Source organism: Poecile atricapillus, chromosome 10 (genome assembly GCF_030490865.1).
Source record: "Poecile atricapillus isolate bPoeAtr1 chromosome 10, bPoeAtr1.hap1, whole genome shotgun sequence".
In the NCBI taxonomy this organism is placed as follows: domain Eukaryota; kingdom Metazoa; phylum Chordata; class Aves; order Passeriformes; family Paridae; genus Poecile; species Poecile atricapillus.
In genome coordinates this window covers 16,893,580-16,917,138 of record NC_081258.1, presented here as the reverse complement: position 1 = coordinate 16,917,138, position 23,559 = coordinate 16,893,580, and the positions used below count along the sequence as shown (strand labels likewise).

General features: G+C 40.3%; 1 protein-coding gene across 1 annotated transcript in view; it reads left to right on the top strand.

The window, feature by feature from the left end:
* The window catches only part of LOC131582779 (uncharacterized), a 141,949-nt gene extending 119,426 nt beyond the window's left edge, over nucleotides 1-22,523 (top strand). The window contains exon 3 of the mRNA XM_058846250.1: nucleotides 21,499-22,523. The gene's annotated coding sequence lies outside the window, so the exon portion shown is untranslated. The remainder of the gene's footprint in view (nucleotides 1-21,498) is intronic.
* The last annotated feature ends 1,036 nt before the right edge of the window (nucleotides 22,524-23,559 follow it).

Genomic DNA, 23,559 nt, shown 5'->3' with positions numbered 1-23,559 from the left:
ATTTCCAAATGCACACACACAAAAAATACTAGAAGTATTGTATCTAGTGCAAAACACTAAAGGAGGTTATGAAAGGAATCATTAGTGTCCCTGTGGTGCTGAAGCATTTCTTAGCATCTACTATTTTAAGCATTACAAAGGGTCAAGAGAAGAGCTCAGGATCAGCTGTATGCTTAGAATTTTTTTGGCAGGATGGAGATGACTGAACACTTTGGCTAAGAAAGGAAGATGGGAGGGTCAACATGAAAAATTGGAAATGACATTTCTGGGCAGCCTTAATGAGACACATGCAGGCATGGGTCAATTCTCTTGATGACATATCAAGCTCAGAATCACATGAATCCAAACCCCTCTGTATATTGTTGTGAGTGTGGAGCTTTAGATGAAGTTTAATTCCAGTTTATCAACTTTTGGAGCATTACAGAATAAGGCAACTGTTCATGTTTTTCTGTAAACCTGGAATGGACTAAACAAATGACTTAGTACATCATATTAGTGTTTCCATATATATAGAATATGAATATGTGAATGTGTGTTTTTATGTGTACAGGCACCTACAGCCAAGGTTTTGTAATCATCTCTCTGCAATATCTGCAAGAGTTATTCAATAACATCATTTCCTTAGATCAGCTCTGCCTTTCACTAACATGTTTGGGTTTTTTATATGACACGGTACAACAATAACATGTAAAAACAATCTGAGAGCATAAAAATGCAAAGGTCTTTATAAATTAGCAGCAGCAGAAGAAGAGATATGCTTTGGTCAATTTACTTACACCTTTTTTCACACTTTGAAGAAAGTAGGCAAAAGACAGTGAGAACAGAAATGTAAACTCCTGGAGGCTGCAATTGCAGTCAATACTTACAAAATCCTCTCATTTTAGTGCCAAGTAAAATGTTATAGGCTGCTATGGTTTTTGTCATCAGTGGATTTTATAGGCCCTCTTAATGCTGTGCAAACCTTTTACAATTAATCAGAAATTATCAGCCTGTTAGGAAGTTGCACAACACTGCAGACTTTGACAGTTGACTCATTTTGTAGACAAATATGTTGTCAGCCATTAGGTGTAGCTCCTAAAGAGATTTTCTTGGAGAAGACCACAAATCAGTACTTGGAACAGTGAAATTCACCCCGTTGTTGACGGAGATTTAAAACCAGACAAACTCTAGCAGTGATCAAAAGGCGCCTCTGCTCTTTGAGAGGCAAAGTTTAGTGCTCCATAAATTCAAACAGCATCACTCATATGATCTTTGGGATCAATATTACAATAAGCAATTGTCAGTTCTGCCACTGCTGCATTGAGTAATTAAAAGTCATTAGTTTTAAGGGGTTCCACTGGCAATGTAGGGTCGATGTGCATTGATATGTTTTCTCTAATCAATAGTGTGGGCAATAGTCAATCTTCTTGGCTGATAAGCACATCTGCAAGTTAAACTCAGATTATTTACTATTAGTTCTAATGTATACGACATCACCTTTTACAGAAAGTGGGTCCGTATCTGAAGGAGGATAATGATAAAAGCATTAGAAAGAGAGGCAGGTTCACTTGACATATTTGTTATTTCTTTTGCTAAGGATAAATTTTGCAGGGCAGTCTGCATCTTCCCTTGCAGACTCCAAGCAATAGAACAATTACTAGAAAGAGTAGCTCTTGTGTAATTCAGAAGGAAAATAGCAGCAAATGAAAAAATCAGCAGGAAACTCCATGCGGGGAAAAATGCCTTGTGTTGTTGATCCAGTGAAGTGTTTCCTTCATGCTCTTACAGAGACCTGGTTATTCTGGGACCAGTGTTTCCCAAAGTGGCTGAAACCCCCCTGCAGCCCATCTGTGCAACCCCAGAGCAGCTCTGCCAGGGGCAGAAGAGCCAGGCTCTGCTGTGGCCATCCGCAGGGCTCTGGGGGCACGGAGCCCAGCCAGCCTGCCCAGCTGAGCAGCAGCTTGTGGGGCTCTTGGTGATTTCTCCCACTCCTCAGTCACGTTGGAAATACCTCCAGTTGTTCTTGGCAGTTCAATGTGTCCCTTGGCTGCAGCTGTAAGTCTCTGTTTTGCCTCCGATTCCTCCTCTGACCAGCCTGCCTGGGCTTTGCTGCCTGTTTTTGATCCCTCCTGTAAATCCTGTTTGTTGTGCCTGCACCCAGGCTTCCCAACCCTTCCCTTGGCTTCCCAGCATGCTTTCTACTCACCCTTTGGCTCCCTAGTTTTGGGTTTCTTGGCCCAAAATGTGATAATTTCTGTTTAAAACCTTGGCTGGGGCAAACACTTTTGGTTTTCTCTGGGTTTGGGCAGAGGGAGGTCTCCCTGTCTGTCTGCACATGATCCCAAACCCAGCCTGAGCCTGGCTCTGACCTACAGGTCCTGACTGCCACGTGCTGCCAGTCAATCCCACATATTCAGTAAGGTCAGTGGGTTTATGTGTGGGGACATAAAAAAGGGATGTGTCTGCCTGGAGCTCATGTTGAGTTTGTTGTGATGTGAGTATGTTGATGAGCTGGACACATAGCATGGTCCATCCATGGCTATGCCTGTGCTGTTGTCTTGCATGGTGACAAATAAAAAACATGGTGGATAAAACATGGTTTATGTGTTCCTAACACTTCCAATCCTGCTGCACTCACAAACACACATATCTCTTGTTGCTCAGGGTCAGCTGTGGTTTAAAGTCAGTCAGTAGCACTTAAGGGAAAATATTTCCACATTCCTTTAAAGTGAGAAATGATTTTTCATATTGATTTGTATTCTGAGTCTTAATATAACATCCTATAACAATAAAATATCTAGGATTCCTTCCCTGTTGCACACATAGGCCCATATTTTCAGTAGGACAACCTTCATTTGAAGGTTGGACTTGATGATCTTGGAGGTCTTTTCCAGCTTTAATGATTCTATATGGTAACATGGGCAAGGAAAGCAAGCGAAGAAGCAGGGAATGAGGTGATCTCAAACAGCATCACCCCCACATCCTGCAGTGAGGAAGATTTATCACCCAGCAGATGATAATCACCCAGTGTCTCCTACAGCACTTGGTCACTATTTCAAATGATTTGTGGGAGTTATGCCAGTGTTACCCACAGGTGGCTGTTTGTATCCATCTACATGAGCTCAGCTGGAAGAGCAGAAGGAGCTGGGAAGGTCCTCCCGTGTGGTGGCAGTACAGATTGTCCTTGGCTGTCACCAGATGACAGAGACCTACCAGGAGGGTGTTCTGGTCTCTACACATGATTAGGACAGGGTAGATTTGTTCAATGTGAATTCAGCTTGGCCACATCCTTATGGCAGCAAACCCTCCCACTGGTTTTATGCTCTGAGGAGCTGCATTTCCTACAGACCTTAAGATGATGTTTATGGAAATGTGTGGTTTTGGTGCTGAAGGTCTTGATCCTTACGAGTCCCTTCCAAAGTGAGATATTCCATGACTCTGTGATTTCTGGCACAGGATGGCAGCTGTAGCAGGGGACTGCAGCGGGGCTGTGTTCCATGCTCACGGAGCAGGAGGGCAGCAGCAGTCAGAGGAGGTGACCTGCCATGTTTGACACCAGATACATGAGAATAACCAATGACTGCATCTAAAATGAGTCATCCATAACCAGAAGTTTGAGGTGGTAAATTCTAAAGGTATAAGCGAGAGGAAAATCATGTTCCCTGTAGACACAAATTAAGATATTTTACTCTGGCTCTGATTCACTGTTGTTGTTTTTGTTTTTTGCTCGAGCAAGAGACTGTTCTGAATCAGACTTTAATTTGCAAATGTGTTTCCAATTCCCCTGGTGAACGTAACAGAGTGTGTATAAATAGATTCTTACTATGAAGATGAATGCCAACATGTAACCCAAATCCTTGCATTTAGGCTTTACATCTCATTTTTAACTGTTCACTTTCACAAGATGTATTTTTTCTTAATGGAATAACTTCACTGTCATGCCCAATAATTCTGATATTAAAAAAATTGAAAGAACTTATCGTGTATACTGAGTACAGTGCTTCTAAGGAATGATGTTTGGATTTGGTTGAAAACAGTTACTCAGAGCTAAAAAATCCAGCAAGTAAAGAAAAATGTAATACTTTGAAATGTAATTAGATTACATTCAAGTAAAATGCCAGTGCTATGTTATATTACCAAGTTTACCAGATTTACCAGCATGAACTGGAATTGTAGAGACAACTTCAGAGGTGGGTAGAGCAGCAATTTAAAGCTCTGGTGGATTAAGTGCAGTGGTTTCAAAACCTGTCACTGCCACTGTCCCACTCCTGCCTCCCCAGGTATCCACGTGCCACCCGTGGTGGTTTAAGTACCCCCCTGAGCAATAAACTGTGCCAGCTCAGGCATAAGTGCATCCCACTGGGCTGACATTAACCTCTGGCAGAAGGATGAGGCAGAGACCTAGAAACACTGTTCATTTAAATTGCCATTCCTAAATCCACTAGAGCTTGACTCACAGAGATCTTTTATCTTCCTCTGCCCTTAGGAAGGCATCCAAGCACACGTAGGATGAGGACCTGAGCATATGGATGCTTAGACCTGTGCAGGTCAGACTGAGATTGAACAGATATGATAAAATATGTCAAGAGACAAGGGTTTCGTGGATGAAATGTGCAGCGGCTTCCAGAATCCAATGATCCTGATGGACTCTTTTCAACAGATTGCAGTGTTTTTTAAGTCTAATCTTGTGAATACATTTTTTTTATTCACTATAAAATTCCCCAGAAAGAAAATACAGAGTTTTGTGCAAAGCCACCTGCATATATTTGAAAGGAAGGGCATAATTACCCATACTTATTCATACCATAAGAAGTAGTTAATGCTTCTTCAAGGCAAATATTTGAGCTTATCAGTCTATGAAAATATTTTTTTTTATCAGGATAAACTGGGTGCATAAATATCTTACTGTGAAAAAAGAAAAATTCTTGCCAGAGACTGGTGAAACTGTGAATTGTATGTGTTCAGAGTAACACTTCTGTGAAATAACAGATAAGGAACCTTGAAAAACTCAGAGTCGAGAATAAATAAAAAAATCGATGGCTTAATCTGAAAACCATTTTTGTGTGTTGTTAGAATTAGACCAGATTTTTCTGTGTTTGGCTTTACAGTACTACCAGCCTTCACACTTTTATAATGAGTGACAAATATTTGTGGAAGCTCTTACTTTACTTAAAAATCTTAGCTTTTATTTCAGAAAACATATCTATAGCTGGATAAAAAAAGCTTTTAAATATGATCAGTGTTTATACAAAAAACTTGTAGAACCACACAATAAAACTAGACCAGCCATATATTTTTGGTAGTGCACTAATTTATTTAAAAAACTTACTATTAAATGAACAAGACCAAGATACCATCAGTTATTCCCGTGGGTTATGCCCAGGTGCTGTAGCCAAATCATGTTTAATATCTGGAGAAGCTGAGTGTGAATTGGGAATCTGAATGTAGCCTGTGATTCGTAGTCAAGGTGGAGAAGAGTGGAGATGTTAAGGCACACAGGAAGTCAACCAGGTGAGCATGAGATCAAAGTCCACCTGAGGATGAGGCAATAGAAATTCCTGTGAGATACCCAAGAAATGTGAATCGCAAGAGCAGAATGAGGGCAAGGCCAAAGAAAGACACCCACAACATTTCTGAGTTCATCTCATGATTCTGAGGGGTTTGGTTTGTGATTCTTTGTGGGTGATTTGTGATTTGTGTTCATGACAGTGCTGTACTTATGAGAAAAGTTACATTGTCCTCCAAGTAAATATATGTGTAAATTTTCTTAGGGGATTACACTAAGCACTACACAATAGTTTATTTCAACAACAGCTAGAACAGCTCCCCATACAGAAACGATTCTCTTATAATAATGGCCCTTTATTGTATTTGCCTTAGACTGGTTTGGAAACAGCCAGAAATTTCTTTTGTCTAAATATTTTTGTCACTGCTTGTTTTCTGTGTGGTGTAACATGTCTGGAAGATTAATGTTTATCTTCTGAATGTCCATTATCAATTTTAAATCTGAATGGCACATGCACAATTTGTCCCTGCCTATGGTAGCAGATTGTCAAGCAGAATTATAAAGTATTGCACTGTCTTCCATGGTAAAAGCTATTCTGCTGTTTGGGTGGAATTATTTGATTAGTTCAGGAAACTAATAGTTCATAAATAATTGAAGTCTATACTCAACCCTTCAATTGGATAAGGTTCAACATCATGAGAGATTGTATATGCTTCAGTTTTGTTGCTGAGGGCTTGAAAATATACTGTGTAGATATCAAAGAGCTGTCAAGCAAGATTTCTAACAGGTTGAGTGCATTGAGAAAAGAGTTAGTTAAAGTCTAAGCATGAGTGATAGTGTTTGCATAGTAAAGCAGAGATTATGGCACTGCTGGACTGGAAGGAGATGACTGATGTGATACTGAGCTAATAATGCTTATGAAGCTTGAGAAAATGTACAACACAAATTATTTTTCTCTCTTGAAAATGACATTTGAAATCTACTCAGAGGAACGGAATTGGTTCCCACATGAAGCCCTGCAGGGGAAAAACACATGCCAAAGGCAGACTGGAGGGAAGCCTAGCTGTTTGCAAATATGTTACTGCTCCTCAGCTGGGCTTTCAGCACACACTGGAGCTATGTGGATGGGAGGCTGCCCAGGGTCCTTCTTGTTGGGTCTTGAGGGCATCCATTTGGCATTTCTGATCTGGACCGTGGGGAGAGGATTCTTGTCACTCCAACACGGGTGTGCTTTGAAAGCCAGTGTGCCTGGGTTAGAAAATTCTGCATGATTAAAACTCCTAATGAAGATGTGTGAAACTTGGGTTCCTTAATTCTTAGAAAGGTGGCATGCAAAACCATGAGCTGGGATGTAGGCTATGTCCCACATATATTTATAATCCAGGCATTGTTAGCAAGACTAGAGAAAATATTATGTGCAAAGCATTTATGTCACTGAGTTGCCAGTGATATGTGGGCTTCTATAAAGAAACCACCCAGATGGTGTCATTAGAGAAAAGTTTTGGAATGTCTGGTGTATTAAGGCCCATCTGGTGTCCTCAAAAGTGCTGATTCCTTGAGATGCTTCATCCTTCAGATAAATAGTGGGTAAGCCATGCCTTTGAACCTTATAGTCTGAAAAGAGAGAAGAGAGATCTTTTTCCTCCTGAATTTTGGTTTTGAAAGTGTATTTTAAGTCAAGAATTCTCCTTTGGAAGACCACAATATATGAGAGTCATAATATCAGACAATTTTAGTTGGGTGCAGATGTTCTTGGCGTGTTACTAATCTCAGAGCCTTAATTTTATCATGGAGCTGAAGAGTCAGTGTAGGAACTTCTCAATAATCTGTATCAGAAAATTTATTTCAGATAGACTTGTAAGTACTCAGTAGGGGTCCAGTTTTAGATAGCTTTAAAACCTGACCTTTAAAAGATGCTATTCCAGACACCTTCAGTAACTGTGCCTCTGGAAAACTTTATTCCTGCACCTGTACAGTTCTGCAGCTTTTGATCACCTAATTTATTTTGGTGGGATTTGAAGTCTGCTACCATTTGTTTGTGTGGGTTTCTGGTTGTCTGATTTCTGTGTTTTCTTGGTAAAACCTGCAATAATAAATTGCTTTTCCTTACCTCTGAGAGTGTTGCCATGTTCTCACCACCTGCCTTTGAGGAACAATTGCTCCATAACCATTCTGAAAACAAAGATGTTGTCAGGATACAAGTATTAAAGAGGATTTATATTTTTTATCGCCTTTGACATTTGTTTCATCTTTGTGTTCTTCTTGGGTAATTTGAAAAATTTCTTTGCAATACGTTTTAGGATTAATTATATTTTTTCTTACAATTTTGTCAATTCTTGATTAAAAATGCTAGATAGTGATAATAAATAACAAGGAAAATCAATATGAAGTTGAACTATTTTAAGCTCATTAGTACACATTCAATTAGGTATTCTGTATTATGGATAAAGAACAAAAATATTTATTCAGACTAAAGGCACTTCAGTGAAAGAAAGATTTAATTTTTAATATCTCCAAAGAAATATGCACCATTTTCACATTTATTTCCATTATGCCAAATGTAGGTAATCCAATCTCTTCTGGAGCCTAGAACAAGCCATTCCTACTGCTCCTTATTCACTCCCTGATAAAGCAGCAGACAATCAAGTCTTTCCTCCACAGCACATTTAGTGTGCCAAAAATATTGCTTACTTGCAAACACAAGTGTCTTCAGAAGGATTATTTCTGAAGGAAAAATGAAATACTCGTGCCTATTAAAACACATTAATGGAAACTGCAAGCGGTGGAATAAGACTTAATTTTGTTTTCAAGTTTTGGCCTGGAGCCTCCTTTCTATAATTGTTCTCCTGGATTTTACATGTAGAAACAGGAATGCAGCAAGGATTTATCCTCACCCCGAGTTTCTTCATCCTGTTTTAGGTGTGAAGGTAAGACCACCAGCACAGTGCCAGAGCCTTTGTGTGGTGTGGGAAGGCCGAAATAGGAGATAAAGGGTGTTAAATATCCCATATCTGGTGCCTGGAGCATGGAGTGGGATTTGTACATGACTTTAAGGCTGTATTAGAGGAAGGGGAGCAGCTGCAGAGACAAAGCTGGTGCCTGCAGCATGGCTGAGACCTCCCTTGGGAGAAGGCATCATCCTCTTACCTACAGCCTGCCCTCGCTGAGATCTCTTCCTCCTCCTACCCTGGCAAAGGGAGACAGCTATGGGGCACTCAAAGAGAATGGTGAACACCAGCGTGGGGAAAGCAAGACCTTTTTTTCCCCCAAATGTTGTCATTGAAACCTTATTTAAGCAGACAAACTCTCTCCTGAATGTGTATCAGAAAAAATGCAAGTTAGGTAATGCTTTGGAAAGCCTGTCAGGAATTTTGTTTCAGAGCTCTCTGTGAATAACTCAGCGGGATCAGATGCTGTATCTCCATGTGATAACATACTGCCAGTGTCCAGAGAGGTATTTTTGCCCAGAACTAAGCTGCCAGGAAGTCTGAAGGAGAATACCCTTCCAAATGGATTTTGTTATTAGTTCATACAGATCCGCACAAAAAATGAACACTGTGTCTCTGTTCTGAGGGCCTGGATTGGGAATTTTTTACAAGAATCAAGTACCTGATTCATAAATGAAAAATACACAAATCCTCAAAATCCTCATTTGCAAAAGGTGTTGACATAGTTTACAATTAACAATTAGTTTTTTCAGGAACAATAGCAGCAATAGGAAAAGTAGTTGCCCTCTCCATGTACATTAACATGACATATTCTAAATACTGTAAGTGAGCAGGAGGCTCTATTCTGCTCAACAAATAAAGAATGGATACCTTGATATGTAGAAGAATGGACAAGTATCTCAAAAGGTGGCTTCTGATCACCCATAAATGCTTTATAACCTGCATGATGCAAGGACTGTCAGTGTGGACCTTAATAGCTGCACTGGGAAGTGTGCACACGCACTGCCAAACCCATCTGTGTGCTGCTCCCTGATAGGAAAGATGAATGTCAATGGTTTACCCTCTGCACAATCTGATCTGGCCAGGGCTTCAGCTGGAACTGCCAGCCAGGAGCAAGCTGCTCACACCAGTCTGCGGCACTGGAGCCTTTTTTTACCATGCAAATAATTACTGTAAATTAATAGAACTATTACCATGTGAGAAATCACTTTGAACCCAAGCTATGGCATTTTACAAAGGCCAGATTTGAATAGCATGCATAATCAGTTTGGCTGATTAATTAGTTAATACAGATATAAAGGAAGAATGTGATGGACCTGCTTTCCAGTGATACTAAGACCCTTTTAGATCAGTTTTTTTGGCAGGAAATTATTGCTCAGAGTTGTTAGAAACCACTCTAAGCTCTGTGTTTTCATACAGCTGCCATTCTTCAGCATGTTAAGTAAATACTGTAAAAATATCTGCAAATACTGATTCAGGTTCAGGTCCATATTTTGTGTTGTCTTCTATGAGTACAACTGAAGTGTAAAATCAAGATGCCCATGGAAAGCTCTTGCACATTCAAGTGTTTGTGGAGATGGGGTTGTAAATTTTCACAAATAATGATGGGGAAAGATTTGTAATCGTGAGCTTGAAGGTGTGCCAAGGTTTCTGTCTTCTTACAAATTTGTCTGGGTGGATTTTAAGGGTATTCTTTCAAAAACCATATGATAATTTTGTCTTTAAGTTTGCTTTCTGTGAATATAGTATTTGCATTTGGAAATAGACTCTAAAGCTGAGCCAAGTGTATTACAGAGCTCTCCATGGCTGTGTGGTATAATAACATCTTGGTTGTTATAATGGTCAGAGTTAATGAGGGACTTAAAAAAAAAGTTGAAGGCATTAATAAATAACACTTAGATTTATCAGCCTTTGGTTATTTCCAATTCTGAAATAAATGAGTTGCATAGAGTGAGATAAATGCTGATTTATTTTTGGAATTATAATGTGTTACAATTCAAGATCAGATTAGGGTCAATTTACACTAAGTCTGCTTTGAAACTATTATATAAGCTAGCCAGAGTAGGTCACTATGTCCTGCTCTGCATACAAAAAGCTCCCAGACTCAGTGTCTATAAATAAAGATCAAGCTAAACCAGACAAGCAGCTTGAGTCTAATATTGGGAAGATCATTTTGTGCTACCTTCTGTAAATAATTACACTGGAGTCCAAGAGAGAAGGGAGAGCACACTATCATCTGGTGTGTACCACGCACAGAACTAGATTATGTTTTGGCATTAATATCAGCATTAATAAATAACCATTCCTAGCTCTTAGTAAACTCCAAGACTAAAATATGAACCAGAAGAGTGGATGATGTTCAGTTTTTATTTATCCATCCACTTACCTATCATATTTTGTGTTGCAGTGTCAGAAGACAAAATAGCATGGCAGGGTTTACTTGTGAGATGCTGTTGCCCTAGTTACCAGCCTCATATCAGGGTTAAGGTTGACAGTGTGGGCTCATTCCTTAATCTCAGCTCAGGTTGCTCACAAGGGAAGAGGCTTTAATGTTAACTGAGCCTGTCTTTGGCTTGGGGAGTTAGGCCTTTAACAATGCACCGGGGAGTATTTCTTCTTTGTGGCTGTCACACTCTGTCTGGGGAATGGGAAGGGGAGTCGTGGCGTGGGGGAGGGCAAACCTCGCTGCTCTGAGGCTTATTAAATGATGGAGGAGGGGATTATTGGTGGGAGCAGGGCTGTGGGCTCAGGCAGAGGAGCCCTTTGTGCTGCGGAGGACAGCACAGCAGCCTGGCAGAGGACAGGTTTTTGCTACAATCCCCTTCCAGGCAGCTCGGATAGGATTGCTCTGTGGTGGGTGCCTATGGCCCTGGAGGGTTGTGCTGCAGTTGGAGTAACAGAAGAAGGTGCAGAGTTTGGCTTGGGGTGGCAGGTGTATGCAAATATACTCTGCCTCCTTTGCAGTGCTGAAGGAAAGGATCAATTAATGAGCTGGTCCCACTGCCAGCTCTGCCAGTCAGGAATGGTTCAAGCTAAAATTGTCATTCTGGGTAGTCACCTGCTCTGCTGGAATTAACTCTAGAATTACCTCTCAGCTCTCAAGATAGCTCTGTTTTCTGTGTACAGTTGTCTGCAAGACACAGAAATGACTCTTCAATGCCACCCAAAGTCTTGGATAATCCAAGACACTGAAGTGTGTTTTAGCGACTGAGCGTCTGGTCCTGATCTGCCATGAGTTGTTCATCCATGTTTTGGGGCCTGATCTGGGTGACTTTCTCAGTGACCATGTATCACTCTGATTTGATCAGCTTTGTCCCAGAATACACTGAAAAATGCTGTATTGTTGAAAACCTGGCAAGGAGGAGCAGGCATCCCAACACAAACACTCTTCTCTTATGGCAGCCTAGTGGCTGAGCCATGGTCAGGCTGCTGGAGCTTGTTTGGGTACCTCCTTTGCCTGTGGAAGTTAGTATTTGTGTCTCACTTTCCCTGATTATTAAAGTTCTTAAACCATACCATGTTGGAGGGGACAGTATTAGAATTTAATCTAGAAAGGGAAAAAAAATGCTAAATTTTAGAGGCAAATGGTCTTACCTGGGAAAGACTGGGTAAGAATTTGTAAGAATGGTTAGAAAGCATTATTTCCCTGCTGGGCTGGGCTGCCAGGTCTTTTCTCTGGTACAAGAGATCCTTTGTATTCTCATCTGTGAAGTCATTAGTGTTCATGGAACAATAACCTCAATCCATAGCTAAACATATGGGAGACACTGGCCTTTAGGTGGGATTTGCACACCTTAAAGGATCCACAATGATTTCCTCAGCTCATGAAAGTGCCTTATAATTTTTTCTTGAGCCATTAATTTTCTTTACCCACTGTTACTTGTTTCCAGTCATCCATTATGGGGGGAACAGTCTGGGATATTTGTGTGCTATCATGACAGGTATTTCATACTTCTCACTGTTCTGTAAAGATAATGCCATGAACAAATCACTTGAAGACGCTCCGTGCTCAATATCAGTTAGCCAGAGACCTATACATCATCAGAACAGTTGCTTTTTATAGTATCTTTTCCATATGCTGGTTCTAACCGTGGAGTTGAAGCTGTGTGTGTAAAGAGACAAACCCCCAGCTGAAATATTTCTGCTCTGTGTTTGCCTTTCCTCTTCTCTCTTCCTTAGCATATTATTTGAGTTTACACATCAAGGTAAGGTTTCCTCTAGCTGCCAGTCAGGCAAACTTAACCTGGAATCTGATAATTAACTTGTGTTCTGCTTCATGAATCAGCAGCTGCCATGATCAGTGTTGGGGTGAGAACGGGATTTGTTGCTGCTGCTTTTGCAAATGATGCTTGAGGCCAGACTGGTGCAGAGTGGGTGTTACACAGCTGTATTTGCTCCAGCTGCCCTGCCCCACTTTGGCAGTCTCCTTTTGTAGATTAAGGACCTGATCTGCAGGGGATATAAATCATCATAGCTCTGTTGAGTTCAATAGAAGACCTTTTTGTTTCTTTCCCATGTGTTCGTAGGAGAATTTCCACCTTTTTCCTTCTGTTTCTCTTCTTTCTTTGCAAGAAACCAAAAGTGGGAGGTCCCTTCTGTGCCAGGGTTGTGAGCTGAAGGGGGTCAGCATGCAGAAACCCTGGATGATGCCATTGGTGCATACAAACCACAGCAGATACACATCAGCTCTGTTGTGCAGTTAATTACTTGTGTGCAGTCACAGCGGCTGGACACAGAACAGCACATACATTTCTTAAGATGTACTCTAAAAATCAATACTTAATGCCTGTCTGGCAAAGAGAGAGCAGCAGCAGGTCCAGGTTGGCAGAGCTGAAGGAACTGAGCAGCCACAGTGGATATGGAGATGAGAGTTGGTTCTTAGGAGCAGACGGGATGCATTTGGCCCAGTCTGATTTACTTTGCATACTCTTAAATGCACTTTCCAGCCTTTTCCTATTGAGATGATTTATAATTGTTGCAGATGGTGTCTGGGCTAATCCCTGATGAGAACTCTCTTAGGCTTCTGACAAATTTGAATCTGCAGCTATGTATCACATCAGGAGTGTTGAGGCATCTCTCTAACATGCTACAGAAACACAAACCACAGTGACCATGGATGGACAAAACAGAATCCATTTAAACATGTAACCATTTATTAATATCAAAGAATGAAATGTTTCCTATTTTGGTTATTAAAAGAAAACATGATTATTGACTGGTACTATCTCTCTACCAGTTTTCTTTCCTAATTGGTGTTAATAGACCATCAGTTAATGGGGTAGACAACAGAAAGGGATGCTACAGAGCCAGGAGTTGTCAAAATGCAATGCATAAAATGAGGCAAGTGGTAACAGAAGTAGCCCCTCCCTAAGACCACAAGAAAACTTGGCCACTGACTGACTTAAGCAGAGTATCTCTATTTTGGTGCAATGCAAATTCTTATCAGGATAGCACAGTGTTTACTGCAGAAAAGATCTGTGGTTTTCCTCCAAAAGTAGGTGGTCACAACCCACCAACTGTAAATATTCTCCCTGGACTCTCTTAAGCAGCAGGAATCAAACAGATGAAATTCTGCCTGCTTCAAGCTTTAATGAATGTCTGAGCAACATTAAGCCAGTAATTGACTTGTACTGTAGGTCAATGAAGAAGAGAAATCTGCAGTTCATGTCTCTGAACTGTCTTGCTGGAAGCCTGCACCAAGCCAGGATGCTCAGTGGAGGCTGTGCTATAGCAGAGCAGCCACAAAAAACAAACAGTTTCATTTATTTTAATATGACTACATTGCTGCGGACACACAAACAACATCTGGCAAATGGTGCCCGAGCAGTTACATGGATGACAGCCCATTTAGTATTCTGTACCTAATAAAACATCGAGGGAATATCTGTATTTTCACTATTTTTCCTAGTGGGGCTCATCCTAAGTTTAATCTAAGGTCTTGTTAATAGATGTAAAAATGGTGGTTTGGATTTTCTGTTACAAAAGGTGTCAGTTCCTGACTTGATGTACTGTGGATGCTTCTTCCAACCCTAACAACAACAGAATTGTTTGTGGCTCATAGCAAGGAGCTTGTGGATCCATCTAGTAGGAGACACCAGTGACACCAGTTATTTGGCCAGTATGTCAATCCCACTGAAGTCCATGACCTATATGTGATACAATAGTCTACATTCAGAGCTTTGTCAAGATAATTTCACCTCTTTTTTGCCTTGGGATTCTATTTCTTTCATTGCTTCCTTTCCACAGTCCTTATGCTCCCATTGCCACTTTCTGTTCTGTCTTGTATCTGGGCAGGAGAAATAGTGGACATTAGGAAATTGTTCCTACGTGTTACTTGTGCAGTGCTGCACTTACAGCTCAAATTAGACCTCTGAGACCTTGGCTTCAGGGAATTATTATTAACAGGGACCTTTCTTCCTAATGCTGCAGTGGGAACAGGCCTTGTACTTGAGGAGAATGGATGGTTTACATTCAAATGCATGTTAAAGTCTAACGTCTGTTTTAATTGTAGTAATTCTGAGAAACATCTCTAAGGAATTCTGGTTTCCTACAGATCCTCAAGGAGCAGAAGTTCTCTCTATATTCAGAAACACTCTCCTCTCCTTTGTGCTGTAGTAAATTCAATGTGGTAGTGGAAGATGGGTTTAGAGAGGAGCATCTGTGATGGGATTCTGGCTCATCAAATGCCTAAAACTCTTGCAATATTTGGATGTTGTCTGCATAAGCAAAGAGTTTTTGAAAGATCCACATCTGTAACATACCTGTTTTTGCCAAACTGGCTAAATCTCTTTCCTAGGGATTTTGTACTGGCATTTCAGCTGACAGTTTGTCTCTATTGCAGTCATTTCATTTTCTGCCTCATGCTTGAGGAGATGAGATTCCGTCATTTCAGTTCACCTTCTTTTCTGATCTCTAAAAATGAGTTTCCCAAACCAATTGTCCCTGGATGCAGAGGATTGTGATTCTGCTTCCGTATTATCCTGGCCATCTGTCTCTTCTCTGTGACACTTTTCCAGGCAGGAAGATGCTCTTTTTGCATATCCACGGAGCAGAGGAATCCTGACACAAGAGGGAACCATGTGGTTTGTGCCTGATGGACACATTTCCTGGTCAGAGCTGAAGGCTCATGGCATTAGGTCTGATTCCTTCAGATCCATGCTCACATGACAATGTCTAAGTGATTTTGCAAGCGTGGTAATTACAAACACAAGCAAAAAATTAGATGTGTATTCCTGACCATATATCAAGCTGTTAATGCCCAACTTACAAATATTAAATATTTGCAACTGACTGCTTCCAAGTAACTACAGATCAAGAACTATCTGTAGGAGCTATTTGGGAAATCATTTAAAATAATGAATGCTGCTAAGATGATCATGATCTACTTGCCAATGACGCCTGCAGACAAGTGTAACTGCAATGAATTATTCAGCCAATTCTATTCAAAATTATATATTTTTCTCAGAACTATAATTAATGATCCATAACAGTAAGTATGAGACACACTAACAAAGGTCTATTCTGTGCTACTTATGAAAGATTAAAATGAAAAGCAGTTAGTTTGGAAACCACAGACCTTGTTTCAGAATTGTCGTCTGCTCTGTTTATTGACAGTGACTTTTGCTGCTTGTTTACTGCAATTTACTTAGTTACAGCATAAGTTACACATGATTATCTTCTAAATATGATGCTAAGCTGACATCTGTCAAGTTTAAAAGTCATAATGGGTGCTATTAGTCATTGAGATGATCCAAAGACATAAGGATTGGTACGACAACAAACCTGCATAGTCTTTTTTAAAGCTGCAACAGTTTAGAAAGAGAATTTTGGGTGGGTTCTACCTGCTCAGAAGTGAGATGATTTTAGTGCCTAAAAGGCTGGCAGAGGCAGAAGTCAGGCAGAAGTGCACAGCTGGTGGTCATGGAAACAGTTATCAGAATAATATCAATTAAACAAGCAAAATACATTGTTTTTGTCCTTCTTTGTTTGCTGCAAAGGAGCAGGAAGTTTAAGCTCTCTGCTATTTGTGTCAGAAACCTCATTTCTAATGGGCTTATAAAGTGGTTTCAAGCCACATCAAGCTGCTATTGCCTTGCAAGTCCTCATCTCTAATGCTAATTAATATTCCTCTAATTTCCTTTTCATTTTTAAAAGAGTTCAAAATAAAATTTCTTGGATGTCTCAGATGCTTTTTACATTTTAATTTAAGGAAAAAGCAGATGCTTAAAAGCCCTGTTTTCAAGCCATTAAGGCTTGAGGCAAATCCTAATGAAGTCAGAGACCAAATATTGTCTGAGTTTAATGAGTAGATGACTTGCCCTTGGTGGCTTGGACATCTGTGGGCGAGGAGGGAGTCACAGCAGCTGCATTTGAAGCACAGTGTCTGTCCACAGTTCTTGGAATTGTGGTCAACCACCCTCCCCACACCTGGCTTTGACCAGATGGTAATAACCACATGGATGGTGACCACGTGGATGGCTTCACTTTCAGGGAACCTTCTGCAGATTCAGAAGGTTGGACATTGTTTCAGAAGATAACCCTGGTCAAAGACAGTGACTTTTCCTGCTGGAATGAGCTGTGTGCTAGAGTTACATTCTTAATGGATATTAATGGCTTTAGTTTTGAAGTCCATGATAAAGGAATTTGTTGAAAAGGATTTAGTTGATGTACTGACAATTACCTGTTCTATACTTAGAGTGTATTCTGTGTGGAGATATTTTATCTTCATTTTCCCTTTTCTCATACTCTGCTATATGGCTAAACCTGGAAATAGCCAAAGCAAGATGCTCTATAACAGCCAGAAAGGAATATCTGAACTAAATGCACCAAAGTTCTGTAGCAAGAAAAAAAATAAATGTAATAATGAGAGTGATCAGTCAAGCTAAAAAGCTAGAAATGGACAACCCATCAAACAGTTGAGGAAACCATAAATATATGAAGGGAAATACATCCAGACTGGATGGTGTAGAAAGAGAAGTTGTGAACATTTACTTTAGAACAGTGACTGCAGATTTAATAAATCAGATACACGGGTGGAAATATGGCCAGCACTGGAGTGTGTATTTTTCTTTGTGGAGTTATAAGAACTCCTCCACTCCATCTTCAAATCATTGTTAAATCAGTAATTTGTAGTCTTGAACTAAGAATAATGGCTTTTAAAAGATTTTAACTCAATTTATCCATCATAAGGTCTGATTATTTCACTGAATGTGTAAAGCATCATACAAAAATAATTTAGAACAATTACTTCCAGTGACAGGCCAATGTGTGTTATCCTAGGCAGACAGTGACTATGTGAAGATAATTATAATTATCTTAATTATAATTATATTAATATATATCCTGCTGAGATAATTCATGCCACTGTAAAGGGCAGTGTGTACAGTTTTGTAACAGGAGTGGTAACCCAAACACACCTGTAATGATGATGTAGAACAGTTTTAACACATCCAACTGGGCTAAACTGAAGGTGTACAGTTAGGAATTACAAGGAATGGTTTTGCCCATAAAATTGCAAGTTCAAAATTTGGTCGAGTTTTCAAAACCTCAGACAAAAATGCTAAAATAGATTCAAAAACTTGGGCTTTAAGGTCACATAGGCGCTTTTGAAAACTAATTGTGGCTCATATTACAGGTGTCTTCTGAACAGTAGAGCACTGATGTGGCATCAGTGAGGGCAATTCAGAAACATCTGCAATGTTTATTTAACTAAGTTAAAATTTCTAGTGCTGCTAAATAATGAAATATTAAAAGATAAATCTTGGTGTACATTTCAAGGAACCAAGGGTAGGACTAAGAGTCTAGTGAGGTGGAGGTAACGTGGTGCAAGTGTTAGGTCTGGAAGTCTGGGATACAGGAGTGCCAAGGAGATAAGGCACAGTGTGTAATCTGTAGATGATCACATCTACAGTATGTACTGCTCATGTTTAGTCATTCTGCACTGAACAATAACCTGCATTGTTGAGATTTTCTGCAGTAACTTACACTGGGATGTGTTTTTGAACTCATAGTTTATACTGTGAGTAAACTGGTTTTATACTGTAGTCATGGGAACTCTCAGTCTTCAAGCACTTTGTGTAATGAATAATATATTACAGGAATATGCACAAAGATTTCTTGTGCGCTGTAATATTAACAATTTCCCACATATGGGATTCATATTTATCCCTCTGTATATTGAAGGATAGCCTAAGTAGATGATATCTATTGTGCAGCAAACACACATAGTCTGATGTAGTATTTGTTAAAATTATTTCCAGAGCATGTGGAATACAAGCCATAAAAAAACCCTCCTAATCTCCTAACATTAATGAAATAAAGTAGTGTTATTCATTACCCACCGGGAGAATTTATAAGCAAACTCCACATTTAATTCCATAATGGCAGCACATGGGAATCTGCACCCAGAGGCTGACAGGGGTGTGTGCCAAGCTTGGCCATGGTGTGCCTTGTACTCTGTTTTTGAGAGCCCAGTGCAAGAAGTTTTGAACTGCAGACAGGCCCCAAAATATCCTATAGACAGGACTCCAGCAGCTGCAGTCTCTGCTTCTTGGGCACATGTTCAAATCCCAGCTTGCCAAAGTATTAATTTCTGATCAAGATAATGTAGTGCACAGCCCTTGAGTTTAATACGCAGAAATAATTGTTTCTGCAGCAGACAACAGAGTCCCCAGCTCACTGACTGAGTGGGTGTGCGAGGGGGCAAGGTGTGTCTGACGTGTGGTTCCGTGCTGAGGGAGGGATGAGGTCTGGGTTAACTTCAAATCCAGCCCCTGGTGGTGTTGAGTGAGGGGCAGTGTCTGTTCCTGGAGCTGTGCTCAAGGATGGAGCTGGTGTGGTAACCAAGGCAGGCACACGGTGAGGGACCCCTGCAAACCACCTGACAGTCAGCTGGTGCCGTGGGTGCAGGAATGTGAAATGAGTCTTCCCAGTTCCTGAGAGGATCCATCCCCCTCTCACTTCTTAACACACTCAGCCCCTCTCCAATTTGTCACTCATATTGGGGCTGTATGAGGAAGGGCTGCCTTTGCAGAGTTTTACCTGGGCACAGTGAACCAACCCACACCTTTTTGAACAATAAAATTCTGAGAAGCCAGAATGCAAAAGCATAGCTGGTGAAAGAGTCTTTTGCAAAGTGTTATGTTGGGCTTTTCCTCATACAATTTTAGAGTCAGTTTTTATGTCTTTTATGTTACTTGAAGCATGCCCCTCCATGCTTCAGGTAACAGCACATAAACATTAATTTCTTTCTCTGAATTTAGGATGACCACAAAGGGTCCTGGACTTTTTAAGAAAATCTTTTGGAAGTTTATTGTTGGATAGGATACAGCTCATGAATGACTAACAGATTATGTTGATGTCTGTTGATAATAACTTTTGTAGATCTGTAAATCACTATGACTTTTATAATGCCTCCTACCTCTGTTGTAAATTTGTTCCTGTAGATACTTTACCCTGTCTGCATTTTCAAAAGCTGGCCTTGCTTCCAGTGCTGTCATAAAGGAATATAATCCATGCAGTGTGTGCGGGTGCATGTGTGTTTGCATTATTCCTACTCTAAAATATCCCACAGATAAAGATTCCCATTAACTTACGCTTGTCTGTGCCTCATACTGACATTATTCAAACACATCATAAAGCTGGGCTGCAGAAAAAGCCACACAAACCCGACCCTACTTGTTCTACAGCAGCTTCCATGCATGCAGGATGTCCATGTAGATGCTGTTGGTGAAAGACGCTGCAGGAATGTTTTTGTTTTGTTTTGTTTTGTTTTGTTTTTTGATTGGGTCATTTATATGGGACAGAAGCTATAAGTAATCAAAATCTATATGAAACTCTATTTCCACAGCTCATATTGGAGAAGGTCTCTTGTGCTGTTGATGCACATGTTCACAGCTCTGTCACCACTAAGAAAGTCACACCACCAGTCTCACCTCATTCAAATTACACTAGTTGGGAATTTCCTGGTTTTAATGTGGCAGAGGGGAGCATTTTTCTTTTAATGGTTTGGCATTCTTTGAAGATTAACAATGCAATTACACCACAAAATGGATTTTCATATGGGGATGTCTGAAGAAGAGGAATGGATTGCATTTGTAAGACATGTTTCCGTGCACAGATCTGTTTCTGTGCGTTACAAATGTTCTCCTGATGTCAGCAGTTGTGCACAGATGATATCACTGGCTTATGAAAAACAAGGTCTGTTTGGCACAGGTAGATAAATGCCCTTGCAAATATTGCAGTGCTGATCCAAAGAGGAGACTCTGAGCATGCAGCTGTACTCCCTTGCTTAAACAGCTCTTTACCAGGAGAGCAACGTCAGGCATTTTCTGTACTGTTAAGAAATCTTGCCATGGGGAAATCAGTCATGGTTCAGATGAGACCAATTACTTCATTGCAGAGATTAATCCTGAGTGCACAAATGGTGGGGAATGGAGGGTGGGATGATGCTTTCTGCTTAGAGTGCAACTGATTGTCAGGGATAGAGGAAGGAATGGCAGATTTGTGGTTTTATTGCAGGGTTTGGGTTGCTGCAATGTGCTGTTTGGGAGTCAAAAGAAGGGAAGGAACCTTGAAGGCTTTTGGGATGCTGTGTATGTCATAGTGGGTGGCAAGAGAGCTCATTTAGAGAGCAGCAGCGTTTTCCTGCTGATTCCCTGATCTGAAGGACACGGAGCACAGTGAAGGCTGTTCAGCTGCCTGCCATCTAATGGCCAGAGCAGAGAGCATACCAAGCTGGCTTCAGCTGGGCGCTCCCTGTCACTGGGGATTCCTGAGCTAAATACACGGAAAATTCAAAGGAATTGCAAGATTTTGCTCACAGGTTTTATGTGAGTTTTCTGGGGCTTTTGTTACCATCAAAAAACAGTGCGATGCCAGAGTAGAAAACTGCTGAAAACTAAGAAAGAAATCCCACCTTTGCCTGCAATATATTGTTTATAAGCACTGTATATCTGACAGCAAATATCAGTCTGTATATGAACGAAAATGCATAATCTGAGAACTTTTTAATTTTCCTTTGCTTCCTTATTGAGCAATAACTCTGTTTTTTTCTTCTTTTCTCAGGTTCTCCCTTCCACTGACGCTCTCCCCCCCATTCTTTTATTATAATGAGCGATATATATAAAATCTCTCACTGCTGGGGAGGGTTAACACACCGAAGCCTCTTCCTCCCGGGCAGACCACGGTGGCACCTGCAATAACTGACACCAGCTCCCCAGCACCGAGAAAGTGCTCGAGGTAAATCTCTGCTGGAATAACAAAGAGGAGATGGGGAGATGTTCCACTTTAATATCCGCTCCATCTTTCTTATCTATATTAGAAACGCCTGTCAATAAGGGTGTCTGAGTAGAGCTGAAATTATGAAGCACCTTCTAGATTCCTTTATCTCCTGGAGAAACATTAATACTTATAAGTATTCAAGGATGCTGGGTGAAGGGAAGGCCATAATTCGTCTGAGCTGGTGTGTTTGTTTAGGAAATATGCCTTTTAATTTCTTTTTATATTATTTGAAATGCCTTCCTCTGCTCTAAGAAAACATCCACTTCTGTTGTTATTTGTGAAACAGGAGCTGAAGATTGCAAGTTTACTCAAAAAAACCCTGTTTTGAATATGCCAATGTTAATTTAAGCAGTTGCCAAATTTTCATGTAAAGGTATTTTTTGTAGTGTGCACATTTAATATTTGTATGTCCATTATTCCCTGTGCTTATCTGATCGACAGGCACTGAGTAAATATTGTCTTTGAGTTGATCTACAGAAGTCAAAAAAGACACTGTAAAATGGAACTCTCTCTAAATATGGACCTTTTTTCTCTGCCTTTCTCTGGAAATTCCTGGAAACTACTTCCACACACAAGGGTCTCATGAATTTTGGGGGGGTTTGATACTTTCATTCTAAATACCACAGCAATCTAAAAATCACAGCAATTTCTAACATGGAATCTGGTGGAAGTAATGATGTGTTTGAATAAATTCCTCTCCCCTTGTAGCTCTGCTTGTTTTGAATGCAAATGGTGCAAGTAAACACTGTCTCCTTCAGCAGGAAATGGTGATCAGTGGAACATTTAAAAATAAATTTCTGAGTAATAAAACTGTGACAATAGGAAAAGTTTCATGCCTTATCTTACAGAACATCATCAGGGGAGGGAAAATGGGTGAAAAGCTTGACTAAAAGTTGCTGAAAACAAGATTTGATGTCTTTAAAATGTGCTGTCTGATGTTCTAACCCAAAGTAGAAGGTGAAATGTGCTGAGACATTGTGTGTGTGAGGTACACAAAAACCTGGTAAAACATCCCCATTTTGCAATAAGAAATCTATCTATTAGCTGCCTAGAGCTGACTTCACTGAGGATGTAATGTATGAAATTTCACAAATAATTGGTATATCAGTAGTGCTTAGTATTTTCAGCAGTCCACTGGCTTCACAGCTGCCCTTTTTAAAACCCACAATCTTTTTCATGTCCTATCTGTGAAATGAACCTATAGCTAAGCAGGAATTTCTTGTATTAGTGCATCAGCATGGGCACCTCTGCGGCAAATTAAGGAAACTCCTACTGCAGGTAGGCAAGGGAGAGTAACAGAGCTCTTACTAATGGATTGCAGTCAGGTAGATAAGTAGAAATTGTCTGTTGTTGCTCTGTATTGCTCAAAGAAAGGGCTAAAACTGCTTGAAAAATTGCACTCATATTGTGTAGGGACTAAATTTTCCTGATTATAACTTCTCCTGTTTTGTGGTTTGCTGAACCATGAGACTTTTATTTCTGAAATTCTTCCAGAGTGGAACACACAAGGGGACAGTGAATCATGTATGAATGCAGAACAATTTCATTTAGTAGAAGGAAGAAAACTGGACCTACAGACTGTCAGCCCCTAAGGCCAAGGATGGGTTTATCATGTGAGATGGGCTATGGCAAGCATATTGGGAATGCTCCTGGAATGCCACACTGGGAAAGTCCCCCTAGAATAGTCTACAGTTAACAAAAATTTAGAATTGTAAAGATTGTGGATTAATCGGTCTCTGTTTTTAAACTGGATTATTGTTTACCTATAAACTCACTTTAACAAATTAAAATAAAAAACCAAAATTTTTGCTTAACCAGCAACAATTTCCCCTTTTCCATCTAGCT